This window comes from Harpia harpyja, chromosome Z (genome assembly GCF_026419915.1).
Source record: "Harpia harpyja isolate bHarHar1 chromosome Z, bHarHar1 primary haplotype, whole genome shotgun sequence".
NCBI lineage: Eukaryota > Metazoa > Chordata > Aves > Accipitriformes > Accipitridae > Harpia > Harpia harpyja.
In genome coordinates, this window is record NC_068969.1 from 95,597,457 (window position 1) to 95,622,456 (window position 25,000).

At 39.7% G+C, this 25,000-nt stretch overlaps 1 long non-coding RNA gene across 1 annotated transcript in view; it reads left to right on the plus strand.

Annotated features, from left to right (window-relative positions):
• Positions 1-9,209, plus strand: part of LOC128136315 (uncharacterized) — a 198,445-nt gene extending 189,236 nt beyond the window's left edge. The window contains exon 3 of the long non-coding RNA XR_008233328.1: positions 9,077-9,209. This is a non-coding gene — a long non-coding RNA (uncharacterized LOC128136315). The remainder of the gene's footprint in view (positions 1-9,076) is intronic.
• Positions 9,210-25,000: the final 15,791 nt, after the last annotated feature.

Genomic DNA, 25,000 nt, shown 5'->3' on the forward strand with positions numbered 1-25,000 from the left:
GCAGCAAGCCCACAACAGAAGGATCCTCTGAGAGACCAGGCAAGCTAGACAGCTGTTTAATCTTCTCCTTACTCAAGGCAGCTGTACCAAAAGCCCACTGGTACCATTTCGGGTGTTTGAAGTACCATCTCCTGAGGTAGTCTATGCCAAGGATACATGGACCCTCCAGACCAGTCACAGTAAGATGCTTTTGCACTCTTTCTGATAGGTTTACCTCAGCTTCCAAAGAGACAGTTCTTGGTATCCTGTCACTCCAGAAGTACAGATGTATTCTGACCCTTTGTAAATTGATGGTGTTAGAGTACACCGTGCACCAGTGTCCACCAGAGCTTTATACTCCTATGGGTCTGATGTGCCATGTCTTCGAACCCACATAGTCCAGTAAACCTGGTTGTCCTTTTTTTCTGCCTGGCCAAAGGCAGGGCCCCTCTTTTCCTGGTCAGAGTCTGCATTACTTGATTTTTGTGACTGCAAATGAGAAGTCTCTTCATCAAGGTCAAAAGTACAATCAACCCTTCTGCTCTGCCCAGCAGACACTGGGGCAGTAATTTTCCTGGATGGATGCCTTCTGGCTGCTGATTTTTCTTGCAGTTCCTGTACCTGAGCTTCTAGTCTCCAGGTGTGTTCACCATCCCACTTCCTTAAGTCTTCTTCCCTGGTCACGCAGATAGAAGCACAGGGTGGCACATAGTGTGAACCACTGATATTCTCTACCTTGAACAGAAAAAGGCTGACTCTTAATAGCTGAGACATTGGTCAGCGTGGGTAAGGAAGACCTATCTTCTTGGATTGCTGGGACAATATTGGGTCAGTTTCTCCACAACTGAGATGCAGGCCCATAGGGAGGAAGTGAGATTCTCTGTCAGTCTGTCTGCAGATGACACCTCCGTGTCTGTCTAGCTCATTACCTCCAGGATGTTTGCATATGATGTTGGTGCACTTTGTACAAACTTTCACCACATGGACTGTGTGCACTGATTTTCATCCAAGTTTTTGGATACCAGGTTGCCATCCACGTTTCTATAGATCACCTCCACCACAGCTAACTGCCTCAGATACTGGATAGCTCCCACAATGGTGGTCCATTTTCTTTGGGAATTTGGACAATCTTCTTTAAAGGGACACCTGTCCTTCACACTCAACAGGAATCATAGAATCATAGAATGTTTTGGGTTGGAAGGGACCTTAAAGGTCATCTAGTTCCAAGCCCCCTGCCATGGGCAGGGACACCTTCCTCTAGACCAGGTTGCTCAAAGCCCCATCCAATCTGGCCTTGGACACTTCCAGGGATGAGGGGTCCACAGCCTTTCTGGGCAACCTCTTCCAGTGCCTCACCACCCTCAGAGTGAAGAACTTCTTCCTTACGTCTAATCTAAATCTACCCTCTTTCAGTTTAAAGCCATTGCCCCTTGCCCTATCACTACATGCCCTTGTAAAAAGTCCCTCTGGCTTTCTTGTAGGCCTCCTTTAGGTACTGGAAGGATGCTCTAAGTTCGCCCCAGAGCCTTCTCTTCTCCAGGCTGAACAACCCCAACTCTCTGAGCCTTTCCTCACAGGAGAGGTTCTCCAGCCCCCTGATCACCTTCGTGGCTCTCCTCTGGACTCGCTCCAACAGGTCCATGTCCTTATGTTGGGGGCCCCAGAGCTGAACACAGTACTCCAGGTGGGGTCTCACGAGAGCAGAATAGTGGAGGAGAATCACCTCTGTCAACCTGCTGGTCACACTTCTTCTGATGCAGCCCAGGATACAGTTGGCTTTCTGGGCTGCAAATGCACATTGCTGCATCATGTTGGGCTTCTTATGAACCAATACTCTCAAGTCCTTCTCTGCAGGGCTGCTCTCAATCCACTCATTGCCCAGCCTGTATTTGTGCTTGGGAATCACCTCCAAAGACTGAGGACTCCTGCCCCTTTTACAACCCTTTTTTAAGGGCCTTATCCCTAGCAAAGGCTCACAACTGCTGGGCTTCCTTACTGTCTAATTCCTGACTATTGGTCCCTATATCCCAGCATCGTAGTAACCAGCTGAGAATTTGCTCACCTGGTTGATGGCTGAAACCTTTTCACATATATCCTAGCTCACTTAGGGATAGGCATCAGGTGTTTTCTGTTTCATCTATGATTACAGTCCCTTCCTCCTCCTGTTCCTGTGACCGCTCTGCTGCAGAACAGACCGCCTCTTCTGATTCTTTCTCCTGCTCCCTCTTAGGAGAAGCTTCTTCATGTCCTTCTAAATGAGTTGACTTCTGCTTCCATTGTTTCTTTTTAATTATAATAATTGTGTGTGCAAGCCAGGACTTGTGCAATTTGTAGTAAATAAAGCATATAGTCACAGTCAACAATGAAGGTAAATAAAATATTAAATAGCTACTCATTAGTTGAGAAGTGTCAATTTTGTGCAATGAATAAGGCAAGGATCTTCTTGAAATACATCTATATTGATCATGTGATCAACAACTGTTTTGTAATGTGTGAATATAAGTACATTGAATTGAGGTAGCACACATGGCTGTTAAAAATCTGCCATTTTCTAATATTTAGGTGTATTATTCTGCGATCTTCTTAGTGTTGTTTTTGTCGATTTGGGTTTATGTTGCATAAGCATGCCATATGAGAGTAACTATTTTTTTCCTTTGAGTTTTTTGGTCTTAAACAGTGTTCATAAGGGCTCATTTGTGCCCTTATTTAGTTTTTTATAGTTTTAAATTTAAACCTTTGGCCGTAATTTAAAGTATTTTTACAAAATAATGTAACTGTGTACTCTATTCTAAAAGGAGGAAATAGTTATTATTAGTACTACAGTTTTAATTATGGTGCAGACAGATTTTCCTCTCTGTTGCTGTATGACATTCAGTTCTGTCCAAAATTAAGTCATTCTTGTGCTCTGTCTTAACTACTTGAAAAAGCCTTACTTATGAAAAAGGCTACAGTGGTCATAGCTGCTGACAGTTGTACTTTTGATCTGTTGTTTGGTAAGTGCAGAGCTTGTTGGATATCGTGGCTATCTTTTACTCAGTGAAAGAAGCAATTAAAAGTGCTGTATAGAGCATCTATCAACTACTAACAGAAGAGACTAATCAAGGTAGTGATATTGTGGGAAAAACCTATGAAAGTACTAACATGGTGAAAGTAAGAAGATTTTGTGGCAACTGACTAAAATCTAGGTTGCAAGATAATGGGAAGTCACAATAAGAACTGGAGACAAGCAGAGGCAGCCAGGGAAGTACCTTCAGTATAAGTCTGTGAGAAAGCCAAGGAAGAGGTCTTGATTATATAGAGAAATAGGTGAAAAGAAAGATTTATAAATTAAAAGGAAGAAAAAAATTACTGAGTTCAGGGAAATGGATTATGTTGGTGTTGGGGTTTTGGGGGGTGAATTATAAGGTCACCTTATGCTCCTAATAAAAGATAACCAAAATTTGGGCTTTGAGGACACTAAGGTTGAAGGGCAATGAGGCTTTACTTGTAAGTAAGCATAAAACCTATCACCTCACAGACGAAAAAAGCAGTCTAACCTAGTTAGTAGGCACAATTTGATGTAAATAATCCTCTAATTAGCACACTTCAGTTCTTGTAACCAAACATAAAGGCTGTTTTTCTGGTCTTGAAAGAGATTTCTTTTCTATTTGATATACATTAAAAAGACATTCAATTGAAACATTTTAAAGGATATAATCCTAAACTGTCCTAGTTTCAGCTGGGATAGAGTTAACTGTCTTCCTAGTAGCTGGTACGGTGCTTTTGAGTTCAGTATGTGAAGAATGTTGATAACACTGATGTTTTCAGTTGTTGCTCAGTAGTGTTTAGACTAATGTCAAGGATTTTTCAGCTTCTCGTGCCCAGCCAGCGAGAAAGCTGGAGGGGCACAAGGAGTTGGCACAGGACACAGCCAGGGCACCTGACCCAAACTGGCCAACGGTGTATTCTATACCATGTGATGTCTCATTTAGTGTAGGAACTGGGAAGTGGGGGCGGGGGATCGCCGCTCGGGGGACTAGCTGGGTGTCATTCGGCTGGTGGTGAGCAATTGCACTGCGCATCATTTGTACATTCCAATCCTTTCATTATTGCTGTTGTCATTTTATTAGTGTTAACATTATCATTATCAGTTTCTTCTTTTCTGTTCTATTAAACCGTTCTTATCTCAACCCACGGGTTTTGCTTCTTCTTCCCGATTTTCTCCCCCATCCCACTGGGTGGGGGGGGGAAGTGAGTGAGCGGCTGTGTGGTGCTTAGTTGCTGGCTGGGGTTAAACCATGACATAAACTGAGATGAACATTCCAGCAGTCAGAAGGACAATATGAAAAAAAAAAAAAAATTGTGCAGTGCAAGTTCATGTAAGCAAATATGAGTTATCACCTGTTGCTTCTGTGAACTGGTATGCAGACAGCATCATGTATGCCTTTTGAATGAATGAAGATATTTTGCATACCGTTTAGAAAAGTTGAAGTATGATGGTAAAGTAATTCCTTGGCAGCATCTCAAGTGGTGGCAGGACTTCTTTAACTAAATAGATTTTGCCATATTTTATTAGAAAATTGTGGGGTTTTTCTATGCTTTTTCATCAACGACTTGCCAAGGTCATCATGTAGTGACTGTGATGTGTACATTAGAAGCTGACTTTAGAATTGGGTTCTTTGAGTGACTGGCAGTCAAGGACAATATAAAAACTTTCACTGGTTGTTTCAATTAATCTTTTACCATAAAATTTTTATTTCATAAATTTGATCATTGGTTTGTGTCACAGTTTGCCTTCATCCCCTTCCTTTTTCAAAGGCAGGCTTCTTATGGGTTATCGACATGGAGAAACTTTCGTTATCTTCCTCAGTGTTATGAGTCTGTATTTTGCTTGATTAGTCATAAGATCACATACAGTTAAAATGGCTTTACAAGAAACTCTTAACTGGTCTGTCCTGCATCTGTATACCCACCATAATGTTTTTATATTTCTTTCTGACTTTAGTTCAGAAACCATAATTTTTCAGTAGATTATAAATATATAAAATATGTAAATTCACTGATTCCTAAGAATTTTGAAATTATTATATTATTTTCATATCCATGTTAAAGAAAGAGGAAAACCTATAAATACCAAATAAACCAAGAATCTTTGTTCCTACTTAACCATCCTTATGTTGACAGTTCAATGTATATACTGCCCTAATAAAATTATTAGGCATTCCACATTCTTTCTTTTTATCACAAAGGTGGTATTATGACATATCATGATACACTACCTTAATATCTATTTTATATATGTGTACAACGTATCTAGCTCACATTCATGTGTTACTGCTGTGGCTATTGAAACTGAAAGGTCTTTTATGTGCTGATGCTGTGTAGCTTGATTTCTGTACTTCAGTAAATGCTTTAGAGGCAGCAGGAAGATGGCCAACACCAGGTCTTTTGCTTTTCATATATTTCTTGCATTTCTGAAAATTCAGAGCTTTTACAACTGATTTTGATGTCCCATTGTTTGCTGTTTACCTTTATCCATCTGGTAATTAGGAGCTCATAAAAGTATCATCTTTACCCTCATGTAACTTCATGCTGTGCAATTTAAGTTTTCTATCTTTGTTTCTATCAAACTGGTGGGTAGTTTTCTTGTCTTTCATATAGTGATACCATTTTAAGTATATCTACATTCAGATGCATGACCTGTTCCATATTCTCCACAGAGCTACAAAAATATGAGCTTCTTGGCCTCTATTTGACTTTCTAATAGTCCTCATAATAAGACAGAGTCTGGATCCAAAGAAAAATGTCCTTTGTCCTCAGCATGCTCTTCCTTATCCTTGTATATACATATGTTTATGTAGTCTCTTTTGGGTCTCTCTTTGAAGCCCTTTGCATCATCAAATGTCTCTTACTCTGTGTCACTCTTTCCCCTAATAACTTTTAAAGCTCTCAGAGCTTCAAAAGTAATCTTATTTATTTACTTATATTCTGGATTTCTCAGTCATTCTGTCTGAGAAAGATAGATTGCAATTTGTTTGATCCCTCTCCACATCCCCCCCCTTTCCCCCCTCCCCCCTTTATCGTGGCAAATCTGTCTTAACAGACCACAACCTTAAAAAACAGTGGTTTGAATTCCAGTCAGGAGACCTGGGCTGGATGAAAAGACTGCTAGGTGGGCAGAAAACTAGTTCCACTGCTGCGATCAAAGTGTAGAGACTGATGGCTCAACATCTGGCTGGCAGCGGTAATAAGCACATCACCGTGAGGGGTTGATACTAGAGCCCATGTTGAAGTGCAGAGTTCAGCAGCCAGACAGGATAACCTGAAGCACCGGCACAGGCTGGCAAGTGACTGACTGGGTCACAGCCCTGCTGGAAAGGACCTGGGGGCTTCAGTGGGCTGCAGGGTGGATAGCAGCCAAACAGCGCACCCTTCATCATAAATAAAACAAACTACGTGCCAAACTGACTGTAGCTAGTGGATCGGGGGAATGCATTACTACATTACAGCTAGATTAAGAAAAATAGCTAAATTATTAATTTAGATTTTGTGATTAAAAACTTAATTAGAAATAGTTTGCTCACAGCAAGTGATCAAGCTCCAAGTATAAATGGAACTTATTAATAATACTGTGCTGAGTGGACCCTGGCTGGATGCCAGGTGCCCACCAAAGCCGTTCTATCACTCCCCTTCTCAGCTGGACGGGGGAGAGAAAAGATAATGAAAGGATCATGGGTCAAGATAATGGCAGGGTGAGTTCATCCAGCAATTACTGTCACAGGTAAAACAGACTCGACTTGGGGAATTTAGTTTAATTTATTACCAATCAAATCAGAGTAGGATAATGAGAAGTAAAAACTAAATCTTAAAACACCTTCCTCCCACCCCTCCCTTCTTCCCAGGCTTCGCTACACTCCCAGTTTTCTCTGCCTTCTACCCCCAGCAGCACAGGGGGACAGGGAAGGGGGGTTGTGGTCAGTTCAACACACATTGTCTCTGTCGCTCCTTCCTCCTCAGGGGGAGGACTCCTCACTCTCCCCCTGCTCCAGTGTGGGGTCCCTCCCACAGGAGACAGTCCTCCATGAACTTCTCTAACGTAAGTCCTTCCCACGGGCTGCAGTTCTTCACGAACTGCTCCAGCATGGGTCCCTTCCACAGGCTGCAGTCCTTCAGGCACAGACTGCTCCAGTGTGGGTCCCCCACGGGGTCACAAGTCCTGCCAGAAAGCCTGCTCCAGCATGGGCTCCTCTCTCCATGGGTCTGCAGGTCCTGCCAGGACCCTGCTCCAGCACGGGCTTCCCACGCCGTCACAGCCTCCTCTGGGCATCCACCTGCTCCGGTGTGGGGTCCTCCACAGGCTGCAGGTGGATATCTGCTCCACCGTGGACTTCCATGGGCTGCAGGGGGACAGCCTGCCTCACCATGGTCTTCACCATGGACTGCAGGGGAATCTCAGTTCCAGCGCCTGGAGCACCTCCTCCCCCTCCTTCTTCACTGACCTTGGTGTCCACAGGTTTGTTTCTCTCACATATTGTCACTCCTCTCTCCGGCTGCCATTTCTGTCTGTCCCAGCAACTTTTTTTCCTTCTTAAATATGTTATCACAGAGGCACTATCACTGTTGCTAATTGTCTTGGCCTTGGCCAGTGGCTGGTCCAACTTGTAGCCAGCTGGCGTTGGCTCTGTCGGACATGGGGGAAGCTTCGAGCAGCTACTCACAGAAGCCACCCCTGTAACCTCCCCTGCTAGAAAAACCTGGCCGTGTAAATAAAATACAATTACTTATCAGGAAAGGTGTTGCATTAATGGCTCCCCCTGTACGCACAGAATAAATACATTGCCATGCAAGTTTTTCTTGCAGGTGTGCATCAGTACTCATGAGACATTTCAAACTGAAGGCAATGTCTTTACTGTTAAGTGGAGGTGTGATTGTAAATTGTGGGCATAACCTAGCTTGCTTTATTTTGTACACCATGTATACCATAATATACATGTCAACTCTAGTTTGGCAGAGGTAAATACTTGGTGTACCAGTCTCAAGTATTGTATTGGGACTATGAAACTATTGACACCTGACCTAGGTGGAATAATATATAGCTATATATGCTGTATTCCTAATTCTTAGTTTAGATGTAGAAAATATTTATACTTGCTCAGAACTTGGGTTTCTTCACTGGAAAGTAATCAAGGCAATAGGTGCAGACAGTGGTATCTGTGCTGGGGAAATTATCAAGTAATGGTAAAAGACTTTGTGTAAGACATGGAGAAAAAAGCCAATTTCTTCTTGTTATTACAGCAGGCTTCTGAGAATAACAGTGCTCTCAGAAAAGTAATTCTTTGAGCAGTTTCTTTCAATGGTGAGCTGTTTATTAAAAGTTCTGAAAACTTTCTGAAGAAATTTTTTCCCCTTTAAATCAGTATCAGTCAGATTTCTTTCCTGGATTGTATGCCATTCTTCCATGACCCAGACAATATTACTAGTGGTTTAGATGATTAAATTAAAAATAATATTTACACTTAAGATTTCATTAGGGCCTGACCTTCAGAGGTTCTAATTATTGACTGTTTCTAAGCACTACAGTGGTTGTTTTAAGTCCTCATCACTTACTATTAACATGAAATCACTGTGAGCAAGAGAAAGACAGAGTTGGGACAGCTGACAGAATTTACGGTGAACTTTATCCTGTCTTCAATCGAGAGGTGTGTAGTTGTAAATCTCTGACCACTGCTTTTATTTTATTTTATTTTATTATTGGTATTTGGACTCTTACTTCTTCCAAAAGATAGATAACTTGTAGGGAAGCAGGCATATTGTGGGAAAGAAATTTATCTAACGCAGAGCACTTCTGTCCCCTGTACAGGTATGAGTACATATTTTAGACAGCAGTGTGTTAATCTTGTCGTAAAATAGCTTTCTGTTTGCTTTTAAAACCCCAAATTATCTAAACCCTAGAAAATTTTTACTGCATTTGTCATTCTTTTTCATTTTCTCAATAATTATAGTGAAATATAAATAATACTTATAAGAAACTAGCTTATGGAAAGGAAATAAAAGAGTTATCAAATTAACTTTATAGGTATTTTCTTATATGATGGGTATTTTTTTACCTTGATCACAGGTTTCAGAAGAAGGTCTGCATCACAGCACTGAGGATGAAGAGTCTTTCCAGGGAATGGAGCCCTATCTTGTGCGGAGATTATCCTCCCGTTACATCCAGCTTCCGCCCCTGGCTTTCAGGCAGTTAGAACAGGCAGAGTGGGATAAAAAGAATGATGCCGAAACTATCCCAAGGCCCACGACTCTTCCACTGAGGATTCCTCCTCTGATTGCCATTACATCTGCTGAGTCCAGTAGGTAAGGTCCAGCAATTCCTTCTTGATTTGACATTTTCAGTGGCAGGTGAAAGACGGCAGATGCTGCTTCTAGGACAGAAGTTATTTCTTTTCTAAATCCTCTAAATAAGTGAAAAAGAAGAATAAAACATTAATATGTAAATTTGTGGCTGACACTTGATAATACTGCTTGTAAACCTTTTGGTCATGTCTAAATACAAACACTAAACAACATTTTCTCTGAACATTACTAATGCTTTATATTCAGAAAGAAGACTTCTGGAGGCTTGAATAACCATTTTTGTCTTATTATAATAAAGATAGGAACCTTTTTATACACAGAACATTTTTTACATGATACAGTTGCAAAACAAATTTCAAGGAATCATGACAGGATTTTGCCTGCTCCTGTATATCTATGTTATTTGTAATGTAAATAGTTGAACATATTTGATTCTAGTGATTTGTATTATAGTTTCTTCATATTACATTTGTGACTTCTTATATCATGCACATTTTCTAGAGTAACCTTTCCTCTTCTTAAATGCTTCTGATACCATCCTATTTTCTGTTGCTATTTTCCAAAATGTGAATTGTTTAACATGAAATTGTTCCTTACAATGGTGACTGCAATGCAGCCATTTGGTAACCTGAGAATATATAAGGAAAAGATGAACACACTGAGAACTGAAATGCACAACTGAAGAACTTTTGGACATATCTTCAGAGAGAATACTGTATTTGGAACAATGTAGCTGTGAAAAGAATGTAGGACTTGTAGTACATGGGAAAAAAACGTAAGTATTCATTAGGGTGCTATGGCAAAAAAACACCTAATACTAAGTTTAAATTTAATATCACCTCCCATATCTTATTTCCATGTGGATATCTTTATTTTTGGAATAAGTGAGACCAGTTCTTGAAACATGTTCATAAAAACGCTGACTATATCCATAAGAGCATGTAAACATTTAGATTGTTTACAAATGTAAATATTATTTGGAGAGATAAGTATAATGTCATTTAGTAAAGTTTTGGAGATAGATTGGTGTCTTGATTTTTTTGTTTTGTATCCATGTGTCACGGACAGAGTCACACACTTCACTCATAAGAAAGAAGTAACAATATGGGTTTTGATATAAAATAGTGATTTAACAAACTTTGATAGTAAATGCAACAGTTGATCTTGAATCTCTGGGAATGCCTAGGACAACTGCTTTCCTATGCCAGTTGTCGCGAGCCCATTCTTCTGAGAAGTTGGGACTCAGATTCGCTCCATGCCTCCTTAAATAATCAGCAATACTACTTGCCATCCTGCTGACTATGCCAGTTTGTTGTGGATGAAGTCACTCGCTTCACTCGTAAGAGAGAAGTAGCAATATGTTTGCTGATATAAAACAGCGATTTAAGAAAGTTTGATAGTAAATGCAACAGTGGTTTAACAAGGTTCAATGGCAAGGTTCATCTGATATTTACTGCATAGAGGACAGTAAATCCTCAGATTTACAGTAAATCCTCAGGGTCAGACAAAACTGCCAGGGAGACCCTCCCGTTGAGTCATGAAGTTCAGAAAGGATCCCTTTGCATTCTAAATGCCTTCTCAGAGGGGAGTTTGGGTGCAGCTGGATCCAGACCTAGTCCCAGACTTTGTCTATGGTTTATGTCTAAAGTATTATATGTGGACAATCAACCCTTTATATCACTTAGTGTGGTGGGTTGACCCTGGCTGGATGCCAGGTGCCCACCAAAGCCGTTCTATCACTCCCCTTCTCAGCTGGACGGGGGAGAGAAAAGATAATGAAAGGATCATGGGTCAAGATAATGGCAGGGTGAGTTCATCCAGCAATTACTGTCACAGGTAAAACAGACTCGACTTGGGGAATTTAGTTTAATTTATTACCAATCAAATCAGAGTAGGATAATGAGAAGTAAAAACTAAATCTTAAAACACCTTCCTCCCACCCCTCCCTTCTTCCCAGGCTTCGCTACACTCCCAGTTTTCTCTGCCTTCTACCCCCAGCAGCACAGGGGGACAGGGAAGGGGGGTTGTGGTCAGTTCAACACACATTGTCTCTGTCGCTCCTTCCTCCTCAGGGGGAGGACTCCTCACTCTCCCCCTGCTCCAGTGTGGGGTCCCTCCCACAGGAGACAGTCCTCCATGAACTTCTCTAACGTAAGTCCTTCCCACGGGCTGCAGTTCTTCACGAACTGCTCCAGCATGGGTCCCTTCCACAGGCTGCAGTCCTTCAGGCACAGACTGCTCCAGTGTGGGTCCCCCACGGGGTCACAAGTCCTGCCAGAAAGCCTGCTCCAGCATGGGCTCCTCTCTCCATGGGTCTGCAGGTCCTGCCAGGACCCTGCTCCAGCACGGGCTTCCCACGCCGTCACAGCCTCCTCTGGGCATCCACCTGCTCCGGTGTGGGGTCCTCCACAGGCTGCAGGTGGATATCTGCTCCACCGTGGACTTCCATGGGCTGCAGGGGGACAGCCTGCCTCACCATGGTCTTCACCATGGACTGCAGGGGAATCTCAGTTCCGGCGCCTGGAGCACCTCCTCCCCCTCCTTCTTCACTGACCTTGGTGTCTGCAGGGTTGTTTCTCTTACATGTTCTCACTCTCTCTCCGGCTGCCATTTCTGTCCATCCCGGCAACTTTTTTCCTTCTTAAAAATGTTATCACAGAGGCATTACCACTATCACTGATGGGCTCGGCCTTGACTGGTGGCAGGTCTGTCTTAGAGCCGGCTGGCGTTGGCTCTGTCGGACATGGGGGAAGCTTCGAGCAGCTTCTCACAGAAGCCACCCCTGTAACCTCCCCATGCAACCAAAACCTTGCCACACAAAGCCAATACACTTAGCTAAGATTTCAAAGTTTCAGTATGCTTATTCCCAATTCACTTACCAAGTATCTGACATGATAAGAATCTCTCAACCTCGAGGAGTAACCTTGAGAGGCATCCCTATTCAAGGAGAGACCCTGGCATGAAGCCCGCTGCCGTCCAGGAGAGCTCAGCAGCCCTGGGCTGTCCACTATTAATGGAGTATGGTAATAATTGACTCATAGTCATATTTACATACTGACTATAGATGTTCATTTCTTCCAAATTTGGCTTGAGTTGGACATTGACCAGCACTGTGGTTAGATGGGCATGTTGCTCAAATTAACCCTTGACTATTGTGTTGTTATCTGTTGCCCCCAAATCCACATGACCAGAAGACATCCATTATTGTTATCCACTCATGGTTATCACTAGACCAGGGTTACGGGAAATACAGGTTGTGTTGCGGGGGGAGGGCTGGAACACACCATCACACCATCGAGGCTGGAGAGAAGATTGGTCTGAGATACAGAAGGAAAGCTAAGTATATGTGGCATGATTACAGTTCACACTCCTGGCCTTACTAGATTTCAGAGTATTTGGCTTTGAAACTTCAATAGTATTTGGTATGTCCCTTGTAAACTGTGTAATACACAGGAAGTACTTTGTGTTTTGTTAGCTTTAGTAACACTGACTGAAAAAAAAGTATGCTCCTGATGTGGTAGAAGAAGGATAGAAAGCAGAATGAAAAACATTACTTCTGTCCTATGAAAAAGTCTAAGTGATTACAGTTTTCTGGAGACTGCATTATTTTCTAGGCTGGATTCGATATTCAAATAAATAACAAACCTCAGATATATTGGTTATTATGGATAGCTATCTGCTGTAGTCAGAGAATGATTGCTTCTGTGAGAGGCTTCTCTGTGGCTAAGAATCTGTCCTGGGCATAGAGAGAGAACTTTGTATCCTGCCTAAGCCACTCATTGGTGTGGTTGGTAGAATATGTTTTGAAAATGGACAAAACAAGATTTATCTACAAGTAAGTTTATTTCTGAGAATGGCAGGGAAAGAGCAGATCTACAGATTGCTGAATGGAGCTGCCAGGCTGTTTAAACAAACAAACAAATCAAAAGTGAACACAAGAGCAGAAGCAATTATAATTTTGATGTTTCTTTGTAATATAAAATCTTAAGCCTTTATGATTCTTTCTTAGCTAAAGAGCAATTATGCTGCTACAGGAAGAATATTGTTCAGGAAATTAAATTTCTCTAGATGCTTAGTGCCATTTTTCAGTTGTTAGCTCTCTCAAGCAGCTATGCATTTCCTGTTTACGTGCTTGCAATGCCAGCCAAACAGCTGGAGAAAGCTACCCTTTTATCCAGCTTCTTCTCTGCATGCAAGTGCAGAAACTTCATAGAATCATAGAATGGGTTGGGTTGGAAGGGACCTTAAAGGTCATCTAGTTCCAAGCCCCCTGCCATGGACAGGGACACCTTCCTCTAGACCAGGTTGCTCAAAGCCCCATCCAATCTGGCCTTGGACACTTCCAGGGATGAGGGGTCCACAGCCTTTCTGGGCAACCTCTTCCAGTGCCTCACCACCCTCAGAGTGAAGAACTTCTTCCTTACGTCTAATCTAAATCTACCCTCTTTCAGTTTAAAGCCATTGCCCCTTGCCCTATCACTACATGCCCTTGTAAAAAGTCCCTCTGGCTTTCTTGTAGGCCTCCTTTAGGTACTGGAAGGATGCTCTAAGTTCGCCCCAGAGCCTTCTCTTCTCCAGGCTGAACAACCCCAACTCTCTGAGCCTTTCCTCATAGGAGAGGTTCTCCAGCCCCCTGATCACCTTCGTGGCTCTCCTCTGGACTCGCTCCAACAGGTCCATGTCCTTCTTATGTTGGGGGCCCCAGAGCTGAACACAGTACTCCAGGTGGGGTCTCACGAGAGCAGAATCACCTCTGTCAACCTGCTGGTCACACTTCTTCTGATGCAGCCCAGGATACAGTTGGCTTTCTGGGCTGCAAACGCACATTGCTGCGTCATGTTGACCTTCTTGTCAACCAACACCCCCAGTCCTTCTCTGCAGGGCTGCTCTCAATCTACTCACTGTCCAGCCTCTATTTGGGATTTCCCTAACCCCTGTGCAGGACCATGATGTTCACACAGGCCCACCTCTCAAGCCTGTCAAGGTCCCTCTGGATGGCATCCCTTCCCCACAGCTTGTCGACCGCACCACACAGCTTGGTGTCGTTAGCAAACTTGCTGAGGTGCACTCAATCCCACTGTCCATGCCTCCTACAAAGACGTTAAACAGTGCCAGTCCCAATACTGACCCTTGAGGGACACCACTCATCACTGGTCTCCACTTGGACATTGAGACATTGATCGCAACTCTTTGAGTGTGACCATCCAGTCAATTCCTTAGGGGACCTATTATGTCTCTGGAAATACAGCTTACATCCCTTGCCTTTGAATGTATGGAAATGGGCAGCTGAGAAAAGGAAACCAAAGTGTGGGTGGGAGACAGGGCGATCTTCTGTGTTCAGTGGGTAGATGAAGGTAGAAGAGCATTTGGGTCATAGAAACTCATTACAAGGCAGAAGAATTTCACCACTGAAAACACCTTAAATTACAAGCATCTTATGTTGTGATTTAAATACCTGGAATGTGCAAAACTAAAAAGTGACAGTGGATGTAGTTTTTAAAATAAAATATGCATTCTATTCCTAAACATGCACATGCACAAGTGCACACACACACACACTCCCTTTTTCACTCCCTTTTCCTCTCTCTTTTTATCTTTATGATGTCTCAGGATTGTTTCTGGGTTTATGTTAGCTTTGTAGAGAAATGAGCTACACTACTTCATACAAAGCTTCTCTTTTTTAAAAAAATGAGAAAGTAAATATTCAGTAATGTTTTTCTAAATCTTTCACACTTTGTAAACTCTTAGTCTTCTGACTCTAAGGAGACATCACAGTGTCTTGTCATTCCTTTCATCCTTATGATTTTTTTCTATGCATACAGAGAGCCAAAGTCTGATTTTTTTTCACCCAGGTTAAACTGAGACAATAATAATGAACATTGTTAAGGTGAAGGATTTATGTCTTATATTGAAATTTCACATGTAAAATTGCTAACGTGAGCTATAAAAACAAGTGCTTGCAAATTGATAGACCGAGCCTGCAGTTGGTAGCAAGTTACATTTATGAAATGTAACAATTGCCAGACCTTCTATGGGAAGGATTAGAAACAAGCAGGCAATTGCTTTTGATATTTCAGTTCTTCCTTTTTTTTTTTTTTAATAAACAATATATTTCACCAGTATATACAGAAAATTAAATGTGATATTTTACTGTAAGCTAGGATAGCTAGGATATTTGGAGTGTGCATGTGACCACATGCTTTAAATTTTGCCAGTTTTCCTCAAATAACTGTAACTAAGTTTACCAACAGTTTTGGTGCAGGTAACAGCTGTGATGACATTTAAGATGGGAAGCATAGATAGGAAGCGATGGACAGCAGAATACTTTTGCTTTTGCCAAAGCAGCTGGTATTAAAAGGGTGGGAGGCTATTACACATGGGAACTTATTTATTTAAGGAGACTTAAAGTATTTGGTCTTACCGCCTTTATAATAACTATTTCAAAGAAAGTTTACTCTCCTCTATATTTGTTTTGCGCAATAGCTGCAGCTCCCACCCTGATTCAGTACTTGAGCAAATATTTTTATCATGATAGTAAGTGTGGTATCATAAATTTCCCTTCTTCCTTCAAACATTTGGATGTGATTTAGGACAGGTGGTCAAATCTGTATGTACTGATGGTATTGATTTGTCCAAAGATTCATGAAATATGGAAGTCTCTTCAGTCACCTTTGTTATGGAAACTATCTCTTTGCATTGTTTAACTCAGAAGACGTGGGATAGGACAAGGTAGGATAGGATATAGACATTCTTGAGCTGGCTAAACCAGCATTTGTTGGACACTATGAAGTGGAATGGCACATATACATACCCCACTCTCAGCGGTAGGGATCCAAGGTGTCAGAGGCTGATGTAGTCATTTATTTTCCTGTTAAAGGATAGCTTTTTCAGTGGCAAAGGAGCAAACTATCCCAGCTATCGCTGTGACTCTTCTTTCTTCTTAATACATGTGACTGACATAATGTGATGGGAAATGTCATGTTCATTGGATGTAAGCTCCAGAAACGTAAGAGTACATCATGTACCTGAAGACTTCATTAAAAGGGTTATTTGAAAGCAAAAAGCTATTTTGGACTTGAGATGTGGTTAGAAAGGCTTTCAGTACAAAAATACATAAAATAAATTTTTGTGTTTCATTTTGTTATCTGTAATTCAGTACATATAGTGTCTCTTCTTACTATTTAGCCTATTCTTTGCTCAAACATCATTTGGGAGAGATTATTATAATTGTACAACATAAGATCTATTTTAAATTGCTTTCATGTTGCTTATGTACAACTGAAAGTGTGTATATTAGTGTGTTTATGAAACTCTAGGGAGCTACAGGAATGACTTACATGGTAGTTAATTTCTGAAGTATCTTTTTTGCAATGTTGCTTCTGTCCTAATTTATCAGTTTTTCCTTAAGTTAAAAGTTCTGTGGATTAGATAGGCACTGTACTTCTTAAAAACTTCTGTGTTTTATTATCAATTAAAGAAGCAATCAAAACTCTCTACTGGAAATCAGATAAAAACTTGATTTAAAATTATCCCCAGTTTTTCTTTCTGTCCTTTAATATCTGGTTTTGAAAGGAAATATTAGAAAATTGTTATTAGCATCTCTAATGTAAGTTTGATACTATGGCAATACAGACTGAGAGTCTTAATTTCAAACTAAATGTGTCTTAATGTCTACCACTTCCTCGCTCATTGTCTTCCCCCTGTCAGAGTAATACCTCAAACACTAGATTTTGCCTTCTGTAGTCAGGGCAAGAAAAGCTTTTTGAAATGTTAAACAACTGAAATGTGTGACTCCTGAGCCATATTTTTGCAGTTTTTTACTTACTGTACCAGCAAAGTATTTTTAAAACAACAGCTAGAATTCTAAATTTAGGTTATTGTTTTAAGGAACCGAATGTTAGAGAGAGATGATGAAAGCAAGGAGATTGGACCTCAGCAGAGTAACATGTACTAAAAATAAAGGCTGGGGAAAAGCTGCTTTTCGCATTTATTTATTTGCAACTCAGTAGGGTCGTGTATATAGTGAAAATAAGTGGGAACTGTGCTTTACATAGTACTGAAAGAGAAAAGAAAAAGAAAATTTGCTATTTCATTTCTTTTTTAAGTCAGAATTGTGACCCTGGGCCTGCCAAGCTGTAACTCTTCTCAGGAAGCTTCTTACAGTTCTAGGCTGTTTTCAACAGCAGCTGTGCTCCCCGACTCACCTGCCAGTTAAGAATAATGAACTGCACAATAATTCTTAGCACTTTTATTGCACATTTCTTTATTCTGAAAGCATTGTAAACATGAACAAATTCTCATGTTACCTTTGGGAGGCCAGTTAGTGAGCGAGTAGTGTTATTTTCATTTTATGCATAAGAAAACTTGCATGGAAAGGGGTAGTGCAACTGGCCAAGGCTACAGAACAAACCAGTAATCAAACTATGAAGAAAATTCAAGAGGCTTTGGCTCCTAGTTTTGTGTCTAGCCTATACTACCTGTCAGAAAGCTGAAGAAGGAACTTGGGGGAAAAAAAGATGCCTCAAGTTTATCTCAACCTTTAAAAATAAACTTAGTATGTCAAAGAGAATTTTACTGACCGGGTCTGAGAAGAATTTTAACTGTTATTAGTAGCAGTTAAACACGTAACTGTTGTTATGCATCTGGACTCACTCACATTGAACCTATATTTTTATCATACTGACTCAGTCTCATCAAACAATATCTGACAGCAGTATCTATTACAAAGAAAAGCATATTTTAATTAGTGTGGAAACCAAAACAGAGTCAGCATTTAAGCTCAGATCTATCAGTCAGAAAAATCAGTGGGAATTTGTGAGGTTAAGAGGACATTAGAAGCCTTAATGTTTTGTGGCATCCAAGCCTTGGCTTTTAAGGGTCTTCTGTTCTGGTGACCAGTGTCAACAATTTCTGTGTTGCTATATGTATTCTGGAATATTTTTGAAGAACAACTTAAAAATAATTCTGTTGGTCAAGACCTACATTGACTAGGTGCTGAAGAGAGGAAAGGAAGCTGTGAAAGTGGCAGGTCCCATATCAGAATACTTGCATAATAGTAATTCTTAATACCTGTGGAAGACTTCAGATCTCACACTTATCTCCAAAGAAAAGGATTATTTTAACTTATGCCTAGCATTAAGTGGATTATTTAGAACTGATGCACAGGTAGACAATGAAGGACAGCAGGTACTGTGTCCAGTCCAGCATTAGCCATTCTGAAATCCTTTTTAAATATCAGAATTTTGACTAAATGCTACCATTTTATTCAGCAGTGGCAAAATTTCTAACTTTTGAATAATAAAAGTGACCTTTTTGCCCCTTTAAATTATTATTTATATAGCATAGACTGGAAACAGACATTACTGTAAATTGTGGATGAATAGTGTATGTGTGCATGTACTTTCTAGTTTAAGAAAAAAATGTACAACTACTATTTAAAATAGGCATCTTGAAATACTTACTTTTAATCAATAGATACATCTGAAAAAATCTAAAACATGATATAACCCTCTTTGACTGCAGGTTTATATAATTAGCAGGTAAAGTTTGAGATGATAAACTTTTTAAAAGTCAGGTAACAGCAGATAGCATTCTGAGCTGGGGTTATTTTTTGCCTTTGCTGAACATTATATGATTCCTGTCATGCCATTCGTCCAGCTTGCCAAGGCCCTGTGAATGGCAGCCCTCCGGTGTATCAGGTGCTCCCACCATTATGGTGTCATCTGCAAGCTTGCTGAGGATGCATTACATCTTACTGTTGAAGGTGTTAATCAGTCTTGGCTCCAGTATTAACTCCTGAGGAACTCCATTCTTATCTAGCTGCTGCTTAGATTTGGAACCACTCGCCCGCTACCTTTTGAGCCTGATGGTCCAGCCAGTTTATTGTCTGCCTTGTAGTCCAATCATCTAATGCCTATCTTTCCTGCTTGGCTACAAGGTTTCAGTGAAAGTCTGTCAAAAACCTTGCTGCTGATGCTCTTGTCTTTCACAGAGCTGGGAATTTCTTCATGAAAGGGAATCGGGTTCATCATATATAATTTGCCCTTGCTAAATTTATGCTGGGTGTTCCCAAACTCTTCTGGACATTCATATGCTTACAAATGACTTCCAAGAGACCTTGCTCAATAACCTTCCCAGGATCTTAGATGAGGCTGGAGCAGCCTGTAGTTCCCCAGGTCTTCTCCCCCTCCCTTTTAAAGATGTTCTTACCATCAGATCTTCTCAGGCCATTGGGCAGCTCTGCTGATCACCACAACTTTTCAAACATGATAAATAGAACATGGCCTCACAATGACATTGACCAGCTTTGTCAGCTCTGTTGGATGCATCCCACATGGTCCCAGGAACTTCAACATGACTGATTTACTTAAGCAGAACCTAACTTGATCTTTCCCTACAGTGGGTGGTACCTCCTACTCCCCCAAAATTTCCTTCTGGACAAGATGACCTGAGAGCAGATGTTGGCAGTAAAATAGGGCAGAGAAGGGTTTGAGTACTTCATACTTTTCCATGTCCTTCATCACTTAGTTGCTTACTCCATTCAGCGGCAGGCCCACATTTTCCTTTTTGTTCTTTTTGCCTCTGATGCACCTTTTTGTTGCCCTTCATCTCTATTGCCAGGTTCATCTCAAGCTGAGCTTTGAGTTTACTGATGCCATTCCTGGGAAGCAAGTTGATACTTCCGTATTCCTCCTTGGGAATGTGTTTCTTGTTCCACCTTCTGTACTTCTGCTTTTTGCATTTCATCTCTAATGGAAGTTGCCTGTTCATCCGATTTAGTGTCCTACTATTATTTCTAAGCCCTTAGTCACAGTTTATCCAGTGTACTACAGGACAATGAGTCACTGGCTGATTATGTAGGATTTTTATGATAAAATATTATTTTAATTTTCAATTATTATTACATTCCTGTATGCATTCCATAAAAAGCAGGGATTTCTTAATGTGATTACACTCTGTTCTCTGGTTTTGCATTCATGTAATTTGGTGCTGCTGTTTTAAACAGAGTAGGAGAGACTGTTTTCTTGCTTCATAGCTGATTTGATTGTAGGTATAAAGATACTGGTCATTTGCTAAGTGATCTCTTTAAATTATTTCTCCAGATGATTCTTCCTAGTCTGTGGCTCAGTTTTCTGCTTAGATGATTATTGGTGCCAAGATCTACAGCTACAATGGCTCATCCTGCAAGGGAAAGCTCAAAAAGTAAAAGACTGCTTATAATTATAATTGTTTAAAGTTACAGTGACGTAGAGGAAGGCTGGGAATTCATTAAGATCAGCATTACTTTCTGTACCATAAGTGGAGGAGGTATTATGTTAATAGTTTTTAAAAGATTTATGCTTTTCAGGTATTTTCTTTTTTTTGAGCAGTTAACCAGTAAAACAGTTATTTTGTTAAAATATTTCTTTAGGCAATCAGCCAAACACAAGCCCACGCACTATTGAAAACTTTGTGAAATTAAAAATGGTGATTCACTATTGAAAATGCAGTGTGAAAAGAAATGCATAACAAAAATAATCTCTTAATATATACTTTTTCACTAAGTTATATTCATGTCAATTTAAAGATGACAAAAGGAATCAGAAAGCTTATCCAGTTAGAGGAATACATAGTGTCTTCCTTGAGAGGAATTTTTAATGTTGGAAATTGTCACTTCAGATTAGCTTCACTATTGAAGATTTCTTAGGCTCTTTCTGATTTGCATTTCAATCATCCCTACAGCAGCAGCTTATAAATACAAACAAGAAACTTACTGGACTGTCACAGGCACATAAAGCTGTGCGTGAATCCAGCCCTTAGGACAATTCCATCCAAGCTGTCTTGGCTTGGAAGGACATGGTGAACCATTGAAGGAGAGCACAGAGCAGCTCAAAGGCACCTCGTGTGGTTGTGTGCAGAATCGTGCCTAAAATTTGAGCAGCCTATGCATACCTGGGAGAGATAATCGAAGTAGAAACATATTAATTCTGAGCATTTATGATGTGACCCATCTTTCTACAGGTCTGTGTGCACAGTCACTGTTGTATCATCTCTGATGATTACAGGGTCTATTTTTTCTCATGCATTCCTTTCTCTGGACAGCAGAAGCGACAACATGGTACACAGGCAAAGGATCTGGGCTAGGTAGTGAATCAAGCTGTTGTCTACATTCCTTACCTCTCTTACTTCAGTACAATCCTGTGTGGAGACAAGCATCCGATCACATAACCTGACAATTAGTACACACAATTAATAATAAATTGGATGCTACTTTATAACCTTATGCTATTTATAACTTAAAACATACCTGGCTAAGGAAATCCTCTGAGAAGAAAATTGATGGATTTTAGGATGTTACTTGGGAAGGTCTGCCTTGGTAAGCATATCAGCTATGCCCATCCCCTTCTTTCTTTTGTCAGGTACCTACTTATGGCCAGTACCAGTTACAGGATGTTGGCTAGAAAGACTCTTATTCTGGCTATGCATGGCCATTCTCTCATAAAATTGATTGTAATAGTTCCTCTTTTCTAGACCATTGTAATCTGTTCATAAAATGCATTCCTTCAACTTGATTCTGCAGAATTTTTATCCATGTTCAGATCATTAATAACCATAACTTTACTAATAAAGTTACATTTGTACATAAGCATATGCATAGTATGATTGGGTGAGTACAGATTTAAAATTGCAAATTTAATTTATATCTTTTGAACAGATTTCCAGCAACATTTCACATTACTAGCAAATGATGCAGTTAATGCAGATTCCAAATCTCACTTTGGAATTTGAACATTTAACACCTTTAAGGGTTGCTGTTGAAATAGTTTACAATATCACATCCAAATATATAGAGAGTATTTTAGATAGAATAGAAAGAACATTTTATAATGCAACACTTCTATCAAAATGGTGTTTCATTATATGATATAATTTCTTGTTGAATATTTAGAGAAAAAAATTATTTGGTATTCTTACAAATGGAACTTATTTTTTCACTCTGGAGCAATTTTTTTTAATTTGAAAAATATAGTCTTTTATTAAATGGAAAGCTTAAATGCAGAAAGTAAGATTTGAATTTATTGAGGTGATGCTTTGAGTTCCATTAAAAAATTTAAGAGGAAAATTCATAGAACAGACAATGAATAATATTCCAGACTGGAACACAGGGGAATAAATGGGATTTTCTGGAAACAGGAGGAAGTTGATTTCTCCACTGTTGTAATCAAAATGATACTTTGAAATTGTCAACCATAGAAAGCGATTTCCACATACATATTTTACATTAGGTGTACTCTCTGAGAACAGCTGGTTAAGTACTCATCAACTATAAGTTCAGTCATCTACTGACTTTCTGTTTCTAGTCTAAGGCTCCAAACTTTCTTCTGATTCTTTGAAACATCCTAGTTATAATTTCCCCTTTCACTTCAGTCAAAGGCTTGACATTAGTTCTCTGAAAAGCAAACAGATCAGATCATCTTGGGACTTAAACATACCATAGTTTTTGCTTTTCTTAAAATGGTTTTCTTTAAAAGAGATATCTATAAAATGGAGATGAAGAGAAAGGACTTCAAAATTATCTTGCAAAAATATACGGGCAGATAATTTTTAGTTCTTGTTACAGCAAAGAAAATAGACGATACAAGCCATGAAAGGCTGTAACTCTGGTTTTACCTCTTTCCCAGCAGTGAACCAATTCTATGAGATGTTTTTCATAGGTCTGTTGCTTGAACTTCTGAGTACAGAGTAAAAAAGTGGGCCTTATCAGAGGATCTACTCCTTGTGATGGAGTAAGACCTGGTTGACTGCTATTACTTTCAACAAAATAAATTTCTGTGCAATCTCGCGTAATGGCTGTGTAATGGTCTCATTCTGTTCTCTCTTGCAACATCCCTTCTCAACTATACTTTTCTTTAATTCAAAACTCTGGTCTTTCTTCTGGTATAGGTGAGAGGGTGAGTAAATGCAACAGTTTGAGGATGAGAAATGTGTGAATAGGTGGCTGCAGAATCTCACAGACTGCAATTAAAAGTTTCATTATGACAGTCTATGGCTTTATCAGGTCTAACATGTTAGACATATCTGCATGTTCCTAACACAAAATAAATGTATGTTGATGAGATAATTTTTGATAGCTATGCGTGATCTGAAATCCCTTGAACATGCAGAAATTGAGACTTTTCAATGAAGACAATTCTGTAGTGTGTGTTTTCAGCTGCTGTTATCTAGTTTTATACTTGAGCAATTGGATTTTTATGACTTTGGAAGGTTTGAGGGAGTTGTGTCTTTCTCTGACTGCAAACTTGCTGCAACGTTTCCTTCCTTAGTTTCCTTCTCTTACTCTGTTTTGGGTCATACCTCCTTCCTCCTCCAGATGTTTATACCTTTTTGATGCTTATAGGTGTTTATTATAATCTCTATCACTAAAACATCTGTTAATCATACATATTCTGCTTTTCTTTGTCTGCCACAATGTAAGTAAGTTTGCTTTCATGTTCTGTATCATTTTTGTAACTATTCCTCATCTTTGGCGGAAAACCTGAATTCAATGTGTTTTGAGAATATTGAGTAGACTGTATTGAGTAACTTATACAATGTATCAAGTAACTTATACCGTATTCATCAGCATGGTTTCCAAGCCATTTTATGACAATGAAATTACAGAAACTTTTGTGCAATTCTGGAGAAAGAATTGTCAGATTTTTCTTGGGTAACATAAATACAGGTATGAATAGCTTTTTTTTTGTATATATGGAGAGAACTACATCAAGATATTCAATAATCAGTAGTAAAACTCGATGTCATCCCAGTAATTTTCCTCAGTCAAAGGTCTAATCTGATTTTATAGTTACAAAAGTAAAATGTATGAAATAATCCTTAGCCCTAGATGTTTCTTTAGAGATGCTTCATTTATTATGTATGCATGAATCAGTAGTATTTGCTCCTCTTCATCAAATGCGAATATTGCTTTTTGATTCACAGATCAATTGATATAAATTTGGACAATAACTATGCTTTTGTCATCTTTATGTTTGATACTAAAATTTCTTTATGTAGAATATATTTGCAAAGCCTGATTGTTCTGCATGTAGAGATGGTGGCAAAATCCTGCTTAATTAAACGGCGACAGGGTGTGTCCTACACAGAGGTGCTAAAAGCTGTGTGAGAGATTAATGTAAAGTCATCAGTAGTCTGGGGTTTCCTCTGGATACCATTCTGTAAATTTAGCCTTAACTGAAAACAGAGAAAACAAAGATCTTTAGATTTTCTCTGTTAAGTATAAATGACATACTAGCTTAAAGTAAACAACAATTACTTAAAAACTTATAGAATTATGATATTTTTATTGTAGCAGAGGAGGTAATCACAAAAAAAAAAAAAAAAGAATGAGGTGTAGAAAAATTATTTAAAATCCCAGCATTAAGATAATAACATAAAATAAGCAGTGTTGATTATTCTGGTAGTTTAAAAATCTTTAAGCTCTTCCTTAACATGCTTGTATTTCAGATGATTGTCATTGATTTCCTGGATAAAGCAGAGGCTAGATGTACTCTGTCATAGCTTTTTAGGGAAGAGTTACACAAAATAAAGTAGAGGTTGCTAACCTGAAAAGCAGCTGCATCATTGCAGATGAATAGAGTTAGATTTCTTTCAACACTGGTTAGTACTGAATTTCTATTAGAAGCTTTTCTGTGGTTCTGATGATGTCATC